Here is a 14,924-nt window from a genome sequence, read left to right on the forward strand (position 1 = left end):
AGATATAAAAAAGATAGAAAAGGACAAAGTGAAGACACTGCGCAATTGCTGATTTGATAATGGTCATAGGAGGTGGCCATGTGAATTCTGTGGTAAAACAACGCAAACTTATTGTGTTTGGGGTTGTTAGAATTGTCTTGATGAGTATTAGTTGCCTGTGGAAAGAAAAGTACAGTCAGTTATAATAGCTTGTGACAGAAATGAAATTTTTAGCAAAAAAAAAAAAATTATTTGATTTTCTTTGACAGTTTGTCCGGAATTAAGATCTACGACCCCCGCGACAGTTTACCAGCCTTACCAGCGGATATAGAAGTCGAAAGCGAGTAAGTCACTGTGTCTTTCTTAAATTTAAATTTAGGTACATGACTTCATGACTTTTTAGAGAAAAAACTGGCCCAAGTCCTAAGAAAAAGATGTAAATGGTGACGAAATAATTTCAAAGATTCCGAGTTCCTGAAATTCCCATAAGTAGGTACTTAAAATCAGTAGCAAGTACGTATTTTTTCCGCAATAGACCCACAATTTACAGACATGATGACAGAAAAAAGAGCTTGAAATAAGAAAATAACCTTGTTTTATTCCCTTAACGGACGGACGGATTCCGGCGATGACCAAAAACAATCAAGCATTCTTGAGCTGAAATAATACTAAACAATAGTTTTCTTACTGAAAAAATAATGGTGGGTACGGTTTTTTCGAACTTAACCTACTTACAATTTAGATTCATGAGAACAAAAAAAACAGGCCAAGTGCGAGTCGGACTCGCGCACGAAGGGTACCGTACCATTACGGAAATAAAAAGCAAAAAAATCACGTTTGTTGTATGGGAGCCCCAGTTAAATATTTATATTATTCTGTTTTTAGTATTTGTTGTTATAGCGGCAACAGAAATACATCATCTGTGAAAATTTCAACTGTCTAGCTATCACGGTTCATGAGATACAGCCTGGTGACTGACAGACAGACGGACAGATGGACAGACGGACGGACAGACGGACAGTGGAGTCTTAGTAATAGGGTCCCGTTTTTACTCTTTGTGGGTACGGAACCCTAAAAAGAGCTAGGTATAATTATAGATGTATATTTCAGCGACGAACAAGACAACGATGTTCCAGAAACGCTAATTTTGGCACACACCAGCTCCCCATTCATTATGGACAGCAAGCTTCGGAGTCAGAGACGGGAACGGCTCAATAATCGGATCAGCTCTACGACCCCAGGTGTAAAGGTAAACATTGGTGGTGGTTGGTATCAAAACTGATGTATGCAGTGAGCACTCTATGTCTACTTAATTCTCTTTGGTGGTACTTACTTACCCTCCTAAGGCTGAAAAGGTCCTACTTGCGGCAAGAAGGCAAGATGCCTCGAAATGGACGCTCTCCGACAACCGCGCAAGCGGCGGCCGCCATTTTAGCTATGGTATATATAAAAACGAAATAGAGCTAAAACAAGTTCGCTGTATTTTTTTAACTATTGTATCTGAACCTACATAAACTAATTACAGACCTAGATATACCTTATCCTCTTGTAAGTACAAAGTTTCAGAGCAATCTAGCTAGTCGTTTTAAAATAAGAGCATAACTATATGTTTGTATGGAGAACCGAGCTTGCCGAGGACTCTTAATTAAAACAGATACATTTTACAATTTTTTTTTCTAGATTACTCGAAACATGGATTTGCAATACAATCATAGACAACGATGGAAACCCGAAAGGGATCGCCCTACCAGGTATGTTTGTCTTGTGGTTGCCTCGACCACGGAACCCACGCTCGATTTAAGCTTTGCAGAAGAAATTGGTAAGCGGGCCAAGTGTTCAAAATTATCTTGACGCAACTTTATTGTTAAGAGAATAAGAGCGTGTCAGGGTAATTTTGAACACCTGGCCCGCTTAGCAATTTCTTCTGCTGAGTTCTGACTGAACATACATTCCTTATGTATAAGAACATTTTTTGCTATGGGCCACCGATTACGAGTTATTTACGAAAAACTATAAAAAACCGGCCAAGTGTGAGGCGGACTCGCGCACGAAGGGTTCCGTACCATTACGCAAAAAACGGCAAAAAAATCACGTTTGTTGTATGGGAGCCCCACTTAAATATTTATTGTTCTGTTTTTAGTATTTGTTGTTATATATAGCGGCAACAGAAATACATCATCTCTGAAAATTTCAACTGTCTAGCTATCAGGGTTCATGAGATACAGCCTGGTGACAGACGGACAGACAGACAGACAGACAGCGAAGTAATAGGGTTCCGTTTTTACCCTTTGGGCACGGAAGCAAAACAAATGCAAAACGATGACGAAAACTTCACTCGGGTCCTTATCATACATAAACAAGACTGTTTATTACGAATTATAATTAATTTGAAAGTTTTTCCTAGACCCGGAGCGGCGGCATTATTGCGACCCGCCCAACATGGGGCTAACGTTGCTGCGGGTGAGAGACAGGAACCAGCTATACCTCCTAGAGTAAGTACACAGCACTTACTCCCCTAAACATTATGTACATTAGTAGACCTGACATTACTGCGACCCGCCCAACATGGGGCTAATGTTGCTGCGGGTGAGAGACAGGAACCAGCTATACCTCCTAGAGTAAGTACACAGCACTTACTCCTGTGAACATTATGTACATTAGTAGACCTGGCATAACTCCGACCCGCTCAACATGGGGCTAATGTTGTTGCGGGTGAGAGACAGGACCAGCTATACCTCCTAGAGTAAGTACACAGCACTTACTCCCCTGAACATTATGTACATTAGTAGACCTGGCATTACTCCGACCCGCTCAACATGGGGCTAATGTTGCTGCGGGTGAGAGACAGGAACCAGCTATACCTCCTAGAGCACTTACTGAACCACAGATTAATAAATAGTTACTACGTAACCTGAACATTATGTCCATTAGTAGACCTGTCATTTCTGCGACCCACCCGACATGCTGCCTCGCTACTCTCGGGATTCTATTATAGAATCCTTCGCTTCGTTTAGGATTCAATGTACGCCCTGGCCGTAAATATGTCGTTTTGCTCCCTTGTGACACAAACTATTATCCATACAGATATCATTTAAAATGGACGACGATGACGTGGAGCAGCTTCAAGCCGACACAGGATTCCAACCTTCGTGGAAGGCAAACGATACGAAAGCGCCGCGTAAAGAAAACAGGGGTTTGTCTTCTGATTAACCCTTTGGCCGCCAAAGACGTCAACTGACGCTACAGCCCAATATCAACCTTCGTGCATCCCGACAAGGTTCACTATGACGCGCCGCAACGATAGGCGTGGCGTCCAAAGGACCAATAAAACTATTTTTACTGAATATTTGGTGTTTCTACGGCGATTTTGTCGTATCAATTAGACTGATAAATGCTTTTGGAAGCGAACTGCAGATATTATTTGGTATTCCTGCAGATACTTTTTGTATTGTTATTGCAGGAACGCCCTTTGTTGCAGAAAGTTTTTTGACAATGTCAAATTGACATATTTTTGTATTACATAAGTAGTAATAGTAGTAGTAAAACTCTTTATTGTACAAAAAGAAACAAAACTGAAAAACACACATCATTTGTAACTCCAGGTGTGCTCCAGGTTTAACCGGTTAACCTCAGGTTTGTGGGATGTGGTGCAAGCGGCACTAAGTTAATTTGGTTATAAGAAATACTCGTGAATTATTAAAATGACTCATTTATTGCCGTCTAAAAAACATTGATATGATATGGTTTTTACTGGATTTTTCTCCCACGTTTTCTGCCTCGCATATAAACATAAGAACAGTGACAAAGAAAAGTGAAAAGTGAAGTGAAGTGAACAGTGAAAAGTGAAAAGTGTCAAAGAGTGACATAGATAAATAACTCGAAAAAGAAAATACCCTAAAAAGTGATTCGGGACTTATGCTGAAGGTTCTTAATTAATGGTGCTCCCACACTGGCTGTTACGTAACGTTATATAACATCGTGTGACAGGTACAATCAAGGTATTAAATATCGATTGAAAGAAAGTGCCAAAAATATCTACACACTATCGTAATACATGTGCTATAAGATCGTGTATACATTTTGGGCACAGTGTCCATGTCAATACGAATACCCTTAGCACCACTTGCACCATCCCACTAACCCGGGGTTAACCGGTTAAACCATTAACCCAGTGTCAAATTGTCCTGATAATCATAGTAACTCCAGGTTTGACCAGTGGAATGGTGCAAGTAGGCCGAGCTGTACAACATAGTATTGATGGCGTTTTATTATGTGGTCCATGTCACACAATTATATATATAAATATATGTATATATAACGTCATATAACATCCAGTGTGGGACAACCATAATACTTACAAACATACGTTTTGCGCGCTAAATCTGAGGCTTCTACATAAGAAAATTCCTTAGAGCTTACGCGAGAAATTTACAATATGGATACGTTTTGGCCTGTGGTTTTATGGGTTTTACAACATTAAATTTGTAATAAAATTTAAGATACTGCAGACTCGGCAAATGACAGAGTGTGGAGCACCACCAGAAACGTAGAATTCATTAGAAAACAAGACTATAGCGACCAAGTGTGATAGTGGTACTGTAAACGTTCATATATTGGCACTTCCAAACTCCGTCACTGCCGAGTTCGCTTAGACGGGATCTAGTCATTTTCTAAATCTTGACAACAATCTTCACCGCAAAGACATTTCCAGCACCAGACAAAAAATACATCGCACCAAATCTGTCCAGAAACCCAGACATAAACAGCACATTGTCAGGACATTTATAAGTAGGTATATAACAATTTCGTTACAATACATTAAAAACTACAATAACAATACAAAACTTTGTCGTGAGTTCTCATTTGAACAACAAGTTTGAACACAACACAAAACGACGACGACGACGTTTCACTTGAACAACAACAATGGTAAATTGTTCAATCCCAATCGCCATCGCCTTCACAGCAGGCTTCACAACACTCATTACCGCACATGTGGCAACACCATATAATGCACCACACACACGTAACAATCCGTATACATGTGCAGCAACATTGCAGGCATCCCATTTTTATCTATTGCGACAATTACATAAATAGTTCACTAAAATCAATGTTGTCAATTCAAGTCCGTTTATTTTCTCACTGATCGACAGTACTATAAGTTCGATTTTAGTACGAATACATAGGTATATTTACAACAACCGTCTTCACAAAGATCACCACTACACATAAATATGGATACAACACAATACTAATAGTTTACGTTTTGAACTAACAAAGTCCGTTTAATTTGATAAATTTAATCGTAATCCTCGCATTTTCCGTCATAGGGAATACAGTCTTCATCCTTAATTCTACATCCGAGGATGTTCAAAATTTGAATGAAAACCCACACACAGAATATCGATCGAACGCAGCTCCAGAAGCCTCCCCAAGTTGGTTTAAAATCACGAAACCCTTTAAAATCACCACAAAAATTTGCTAAATAGTTTCCCATTGCCAATCACAGAAATTTGTAGGTTAGTTTTTGTAATGTTATGGCCTCTTGATTGTGTTGTGCCGCATTTACCAGACTCAATCAGGCCATCGTTTTGTTATTGGCATGTAATGCGATGATCGTAATATTTTACTAAAAAACAATTTTGTAGGTATAAATATAGTACTCAGTGAAAAAATACATAACAAATCTTAAAAGATGATATCATATCATTGATATGACGTATTTTCATGAAGCTGTCGGAAAAAAAGAACATAAGATTAGTTTATGGCATATCTACTTGATATTATTTATTCCATGGGGACTATATAAAGGAGCCAAATCTCTATGTATGAAAAGTGTCCATCAAAAAACAGTAAATAGGCGGCGCCACAATACACCGAAATACTACCAAAAACAACCTATGTAATTTGGTCGGGTTATTTGTTGGTTCATGTTATACTCATGTCCCAGAGCCTAACTAGCGCCACCGGAGAGATTAGGAACTATTGTTTAAAGCTGAAAGCGGTCACTTTTGCAACAATTCTGCCATAAGAGATTGGCATCCTTTCTATACCATCCATAATTTATTCCTTACTAAAGTTAGTCCATGGATCTATATGAAAGCAAATTGAACTATTGGCTGGCCTTGGAGTATTTAACCAAATGAAGACGCCTTTTCTGTAATTTTCTGTACAAAAAAGTCTGCCGATTTTTGGCGGGGGAGGGGCACGTCAAATGTATACGTAACGTAAAATTAGCCATGTCAGATACAGGTCGCCCACGTAGGACACTTGCTATAGGCTCTGGCTATATAGGTGTCAAAGGATTGATTCACCCCGCTCCGCTCCGCGCCGCGCCGGTTCGCGTCCGCGTGTTGTTCGCCTACGTAGTACACTGCGTAAGGGAGCTCATACATTCTACGACTTCTCTTTCCGCACATACTCTAGCTTAGGAGGACTTCTAACAGTTCTAACATTACTATCCGGTAGGCACATAATGTAAGTAGATGTCTATATGTGGAATGAGCTCCCTGCCGAGGTTTTCCCGAGCGGCTACAGTATGGGGTTCTTCAAAAAAGGAGTGTACCTACAGGTATTTAAAGGGTCGGCAACGCGCATGTTATATCTCTGGTGTTGCAGGCGTCCATAGGCTACGGTGACTGCTTACCATCAGGCGGGCCGTATGCTTTATTGCCACCGACGTGGTATAAAAAAAATATGAATTCGTTCGTCGAGGCGAATGGCAAGGCGAAAAAGAGCGAATTTTAGCTATAATTTCGCCACGGCACTCGGACGAATACGTATGTTAACACAAGTACAATCTCGTACGATCGCTAGGTGCACGACTGGTGCTGCCCGCATTTTGTGGGTTTTGGAGTGGAGTAAAATTAATTCAAACGGCTGCCGCTAGTACTAATGTGAGACATCTCATAATAAGAGTACGCGTGTTTGTGAATTGTGACTTGTGACAATCAGTACCTCTTCCCCCTAACCCACTTCGCTCCTTGCCAATAGACACTGAACGACTGACGGTGACGAATAGCGAGCACAAGACCTATTGCTTTTGCGATTGGGTACACATTCGCTTTCCCTTTCCATCTTATCACTGGTAACCTACATTTTTAGGTCACGTTATAGTCAGCTATAATTATTCGATTTGTAAATAAGTCCTGCTCTCTACCCAAATTTTTATTCACATAAAGAACCGTCGGATATGGCTTACTTTTGTTGCTTGCTTTTAAGTAAGGTAGCGGCTTTTCGCATGGCAAACACGTTTTGGGTAAATAAAAACAACTCTTACATATTATATATAGCTCTACCCTTTTATTAGTTCTGTCTTAGGTGTTAAATACTGAAAATAAATACAAACAAAGAAAAAATTACGACTGTTCCTTCTTCAGTCATTCGATGTCCCGCGATTACGAGTAGGTAGGTATCTACAAAAAGCGTTGTAAAATGATACAAACACCAGCTTAGCCAAACAATAGAGGCATGGAGACTATATAAAGGAGCCAAATCTCTATGTATGAAAAGTGTCCATCAAAAAACAGTAATTAGGCGGCGCCACCATACACCGAAATACTACCAAAAACAACCTACGTAATTTGGTCGGGTTATTTGTTGCCGTATATGGTTCATGTTATACTCATGTCCCAGAGCCTAACTAGCGCCACCGGAGAGATTAGGAACTATTATTTAAAGCTGAAAGCGGTCACTTTTGCAACAATTCTGCCATAAGAGATTGGCATCTTTTCTATACCATCCATAAATAGAGGGTATTGGTATTACTGCAATATTCTGCCGCCAGAGAGCAGCAATAGCACATACTTATTGTAAACCATAGAGTAATTTATATGCATACTATGCCTTAAACAGTTTTTCAGAAGTTTACAGAGGCCTACCGCGACACGCTAAAATAAAAATTTTGTTTTCTGCCTTTTTATCGCTCGAATATGCAATAGTAATAAAATGGCAGATAACGAAATTTCGATTTTCGTCTTTCGCGGTAGGCCCTCAGTACGTTCTAGTGGCGCCCCCTACGCAGTTTTGCGTAATATCCATCAGGATATCCCCTATTCACGAAATCTTTATTAGTCGTCATAGTCGACGAACAGTCTACGCCCGTCTTGGCGTATTTTGTCACTTACTATTAACATTTTACTACAGAACAATAGGAATTCCTGTCAAACGACAACATACACTGCAACATCAAAAATATCTTCAAACTTCAAACTCAGTCTTTATCAAATCGTTCACCAAATCTTCTTCATCTAAGTAATTAACAGTCGATGCACAGTCTATGCGTGTCGGTTCCGAGTTAACATAATATAGTACAAAGTAAAAGGTATTGTTGACCTAATACCATACATGCTTGCATAATTGTTGTTCACAACTGTATTCCACCTGTTTTTGACCAACAGTTCAATCTTCAGGTTCGTCCCAACAATTTCGGCAGCAAGTGCAATCCTTTCCGCACTTGTCACCAAGCCATATGCAACAAGGAATACACAATAAATAGGGACAAATCTTACAAATAATACAGCACATTTTGTTGACGCAAGATTCATATGTAGTTCAGTTGAACAACAATTTCACTGCGATTTTTCAACAACAGTTGAACCGGATACGGTGTTTATGATAATGTTGTATTCAGTTTTCATGTGCTTATTAATTATTATAAATAATAATATTCCTATTTTTCTTGACAGAATGTTATGTTATGTGACTAATTGTCGACTTACTGACAGTAATAATCAATAATCGTAGTTTTTTTTTTCAATAAGATGGTAGAGTCCGTGCGGAAAGAAGAGTCGTGAAATGTATACATTCCACGTCTTCTCTTTCCGAACAGACTAGCAAACTAATTATAGTATGTCAAGCCATTTCCGTCAGTAGAAAAAAGCGGCAAATTTGAAAAATGTAGGCAATATGTATGATGGATGCTGAAGAAAGGGGCGGCTAGTACTTACTACTGGGGGCTTGCATTGCAAACGGCAGTCTGTTTCATGTAATTACATACTTTTATTTAGCATGCCCTATCCGTTTATAGGTATTTTGTTTTGGTCAACCCAGTTGCATTAGAAAATATAGGAGGCGAATTATTGCGATTCGATTCAATTCGCCTCGACGAGTCTAGTGGACGCCAGCCTTAAGAGATAAGCAAATGACAATAAGTACAGTCAGCAATAAGTGTGTCAGAAAAAAATTACAGTAATTTTAGTTAAATAATAGTAATTTTATTTCACCACATTTTTTGTCGGTAAGTACACCAATCTGTGCAACTCTCGATATCCCAAAAATCTTGGCATTCTCGGCAGTCCACGTTAAACATGTTACAAAGCCATATCCAAATGGGACAGCCTAATGCATATGGAATAAGACACCAAATCAGTCCGCACAATGGCATTATCTACGACATACCACACTATTTCATAAGTTAGTCACAGCCGGTTCAGTTCACCAATAGATAAGTATTCATTTGCACTAGGTTCATTTCAGTTCAACAACAAACATTTCAGTTTAACAACAAAAAGGTAAGCATTTGGTCTGGTCTGTTTCATTTGAACAACAATTTGCAATGTTTATTTGTACAAGTTTCATTTCAACAACATTCTTAGTACAACAGTTCTGATTGTATTAATGGTATTTCGGTTCAACTACAAAAATGTACGTATTTAGTTACATCCTGTCTATTTCAGTTGAGCAACAATTTGCAATGTTTCTACAAAACTTTCATTTCAACAACAATTTCAGTGTGTTTCAACAACAGTTATAATGTTGTATGTATTAACGGTAATGCTGTGTTTTGTACACAACATTATCATTTGTTGCTTTTCTTTATTATTAATTTATCTATCACACCTCGTTCACATCATGATTTTCTTATGACAGATTTGTAGGAAAACATTGAAAACATCAATGACAGATCAATGTAATTTTCTATTCAGATGCTAGAAAATTTGGCAATATTAGGGCGACTAAGATATTAATTATCTTTAGCTTTATCTATTGATTCTTCTCCTTCTTCTTCTCCTGAGCTTATTTCCCATGTCTCTTGGGGTCGGCCCTCCTAGTCCGTAAACGCCACTCTGCACTCTGGGTGTTTTTGTGTCATCTGTGGTTTTAAAGCTGACTGCTGCTGTTTTAAGGTGGTTCGATTTTCATACAAAATTCAATCTGCTTTAATTAAGGCACTACACACTATTACTACACAAATATTTGCTCATTTATCTACTTTCGAATATTCGTTTGCGCTAAATTAATAGAAAAACTTTGTTTCATACAGAAATCATACATAAATCAACGTAATTTTTTCATCAATTTTACGTATGTGTGTGTCACAAATGTCGTGTACAAATACGTTGCGTGCGGCGTTGCCACTCTATGACGCCATTGCAGCATACTTACACTGCATGAAATTGTCTACTACAAGCAATCACGCAAACACTGTTTGCATGTGTGAGTAATAGTAGGAAATAGCATGACAGAAACACTCTGTCGACTTTAAAAGTGTTTTTTACACTAATGAAGTATTCAATGTTTATTATAATAGTTCAATATTTATGTAAAGAGTGCGCTAAACATACTTTTAAGTATACAGATACCAACACTATTCCACAAAAAAATAAAACCTGAAAATTTGCGAAAGTGACGCCATCTAGCGGGGTTTAAGCTTTGGGTAACCTAGTCGAACCACCTTAAAGCTGAGGTCGTCTGCTTGTGGTCGTGCTGCGTGGTTTTAAAGCTGAGGTCGTCTTCATGTCTTTGGAAATGATCTCCATTCAGGCCGCGTAGCCAACATGCCAGTCGCTTACGCTCCGTAGCGATCGAAACGCAACTGTCACTGTCGCACTAATGTGGAAGAGTGATAGAGAGACACAAAGCGTTTCGTTGTCGTAGCAATAACGATTGTCATCTTGGCTAGGCAGGCAGGTAGTCCTGGGCCATTCTTAGGTTGTTCTATTTCCATGACGGCTCTTTGAATATTTAAGATGTGTGAAGTCTAATGGCATTATTTATAAACGAGCTACAAGTCTCACTTATTCTGTAAGAATACGCAAAGTGCACCCGAACATGAGAAGTATATTCGTTGGTTGAAGTTGACCCCAAGACCTCATTTCGCTCGGTTGACGACGACGACGGGTTGACATTAATACAGTCGATATTTTAAATGGGGCACTTAGGTTGTGGTGCGAGGACCAGGCCACACTGGCATGGCTCAAGCGCAGCGCGGCTACCATCACCCTCGATAAGGGGGAGAAGGTGGTGGTCAAGCGCCAGAGCGAGGTGCCCAAACGAGTACGCTGCGGCATCCTGTTCCCGGGTGTCTGGGAAGACTTCGGCGAAGTAGGCAGAGCCCTTCGCTACCAGAACCCGTGGGCGGAAATAGACCGCTGGCTGCTCAACCGGCGCGAGGTGCAGGGAACGGAAACGTTCGCTGTCGTCAGTGTTCCGGAAACGGCCGTGAAGCCCCTGATGGACCGCGGGCGCCGGCTCGGCTTTATGCTGGGGTCGGTGTACGTGAAGTTCGAGGGGCAGCGCGGCAAGTTCACGGAGCAGCCGCCCGCCAGTAGCACTGTCACCACTGACGACAGAACCACTGCACCACCCGAGCCCATAGTCACTACCGAGGGGACGCAGGCACCTGTGGACGAAGTCCGGGTACCTGAGTCCCAAGCCCCAGCGCAGTCCGCTCCCGTCTCCGAGAAGGATGAAGAAGAACTTCTCCTTGTCTCCTCGGAGGATGAAGGGGAATGCGCGCAGGGGCTAGGTAAGCTGGCCATCGGCAAGGAGGAGGAACCGATGGAGGAGGGTGATCCCAGTAGTGGAGCTCCCTTCGCCGACTGGTAAGTTCCTCCAAGCCAACCTCCACCACAGCGAAACGGCGACGGCACAGATCCGGAAGTGGTTGGAGGTCAACACCACAGCCGTAATTCTGATCCAGGAGCCGTGGGTCAGAAGAGGCTCTGTCTGCGGGCTCCGTAACTTAGGAGGTAAGCTAACAGTCTACTCGGGTCCGGACAACCCCCGGGCCTGCATATACACAACTAATGATATACATGCGCAACCTCTAACGAGCTTCTGTTCCAGAGACCTGTGTGCCATAAGGCTGCACGGGGCGCAAGACTCCAGCCTGCAGGAAATGGTCGTAGCCTCTGTGTACATGCCGGAGGCGGACGACCCACCACCTCACGACATGACAAGGCTGGTCAACTACTGCGAAGAGGCGGGGCTCGAACTCATCGTGGCTACCGACTCAAACGCACACCACCCCCTATGGGGCATGGAGACAGGTAACGAGAGAGGTAAGAAGCTCGTCGAATACCTATTCACCACAAACCTTAACCTCCTTAACACAGGTTCACAACCGACATTCATAAACAGACGGAGCAGAACAATCATTGATCTGACCCTAGCGACCGAAGAAGCATCGAAACTCGTCTCGGACTGGCATGTATCAGAGGAGGTGTCGTGCTCAGACCACAGGTGGATTCGATTTGACATTCAGGTAAAAACACTCACAGCAGTGCCAAGGCGGGACCCACGTAGGACGAATCGCGACCTCTACACCCTGCGTTTAAGCGCAGCATTGGAACAGCAGGGGGGTCCCCTCAAATTGGAAGGCACAGCGAGAATAGAAGAACAGGTAGACATCCTCACGAACACTATCCTGGATTGTTACCAACAGGCATGCCCTTTATCCACCCCACCGACAGGAAGCGGAAAGAAGAACAACTGGTGGGGACCTGAGTTGGAGAGACTCAGGCGCAAGATGAGGAGGCAACTCAACAGAGCTATGAACACTGGCGCCGACGAGGACTGGGATAACTACAAGTCCACCAAGGCCGCGTACAAAAAACGTCTCAGGTACAGAAGCACAAACTCATGGCGCAAGTTCTGTACTGACATTGAGACCACCATGCAAGCTAACAGGGTAAGGAAGGTCCTCTCCACCAACTCGACTATTACCTTAGGATCCCTGCGTAAGCCAGACAACTCTCTCACCAACTCACCGGAGGAAGCGGAGCGGGTCCTGGTGCAAACACACTTCCCGGACTGCGCTATATCGCACCCAGTGAGTCTGGAGGAAGAGGAGACTACTCCGACAGAGGACGAGTGGCTACAGACACACGAGGTAATCAGCCTGCAGCGCACGCAGTGGGCCATAAACAGCTTTGACTCCTTCAAGTCTTCAGGAACGGACGGGATCTTCCCTGCGCTACTCAAATGGGGCGGGAAGCATCTCACCCTGAAGCTGACCATCGTTCTGCGCGCCTGCCTGGCTCACAGATATGTGCCGAAAAGATGGAGAGAGGTCAAAGTGATCTTCATACCGAAACCAGGTAAAGGCGACTACTCGGATCCTAAATCGTTTAGGCCCATCAGCCTGACCTCCTTCATGCTGAAAACCTTGGAGAGGTTGTGCGACAGGTATCTGAGGGAGAGGGTGCTAAGTAATGTGCCCCTACATCCCAACCAACATGCCTACAGCCCTGGCAAATCTACAGAGTCGGCACTTCATGCAGTGGTAAGCAAAATCGAGGTGGCGATCAAAAGCAGGTCCATGTGCTTAGGAACCTTTATTGATATAGAGGGAGCTTTCGACAGGACCAGGTTCAGCAGCATAACAGCAGCACTGGTAAGGCACGGTGCGAATGCAGTTATGACCAAATGGATAAACAACATGTTGAGCCAGAGAGTCATCAAACTCGGGACAGGTGAGACACAACAGGCACTAGTGGCAAAGGGATGCCCCCAAGGCGGAGTCCTATCACCACTTCTATGGAACCTAGTGGTGAACGACCTGATCACTACACTAAACAACAATCACTACTACACGATCGGCTATGCCGACGACATAGTGATACTAACGAGCGGCAATCATTCAGGTACGGTGTGCGAGGTTACGCGCTCTGCACTAGCCATCGTGGAGCGCTGGTGCATTAACAACGAACTCACAGTCAATCCACGCAAGACGGAGCTGGTTATGTTCACCAACAAACGCAATTTGGGAAACTACCGCCTTCCCAAACTGTTCAATACAGAACTCCAACTATCTGCAGAGGTAAAGTATTTAGGGGTAATACTCGACAGCAAACTAAATTGGAGCAATCACTTAAACAGCAAAATTGACAAAGCTACAATCGCATTCTGGCAATGTCGTAGAATGGTAGGTAAAACCTGGGGACTAACTCCCAGGATAATTCTATGGCTCTACCAGGCAATCATACGACCAATAATAAGCTACGGCGCGATAGTATGGTGGCCACGCACCAAACTATCCACAGTGGAAGCTAGACTACAACGACTCCAGAGGCTGGCCTGTATGGCGGCCACGGGCTGCATGAGAACAACACCAACTGCGGCCCTGGAAGCCCTACTGGGCCTGCCGCCGCTGCACCTCTTTATACAACAGGAAGCGCTAGCTGCGGCGGTACGTCTCAAAAAATCTAATCTCTGGAGACCGCCTAGGGTGCCACACACCGAGATCCTCTACGAGGCCATAGGTAAGGAACCGCTAATTGAGGCGGTGACTGACAGGATACCCAGGCAATTCGTCTTCGACAAAAAGTACAAAATACAATTACACGAAGAACCCCATGAAGGACTCAACCCAAGGGAGCTGAGAATCTTCACCGATGGATCAAAGACAAGGTCAGGCACTGGCGCTGGGGCATTCTCAGAGGACCTAAACATACACATCTCGACACCACTTGGTGCACATAACACAGTCTTCCAGGCAGAATGTATGGGCATCATAATGGCAGCACACGCAATCGTCTCAAGGAAAGTACTGGACTACCCCATCCGCATACTCTCCGATAGTCGGTCGGTATTACAAGCCCTGCAAAGTTATACTTTGACCTCAGGGCTAATCTACGAATGCCACAAAGCTCTATCAGAGGTATGTACCACCAATAGCGTAACTCTGCAGTGGATTAAAGGACACAGCAACTCGCGAG

This window comes from Cydia strobilella, chromosome 20 (assembly GCF_947568885.1).
Source record: "Cydia strobilella chromosome 20, ilCydStro3.1, whole genome shotgun sequence".
NCBI lineage: Eukaryota > Metazoa > Arthropoda > Insecta > Lepidoptera > Tortricidae > Cydia > Cydia strobilella.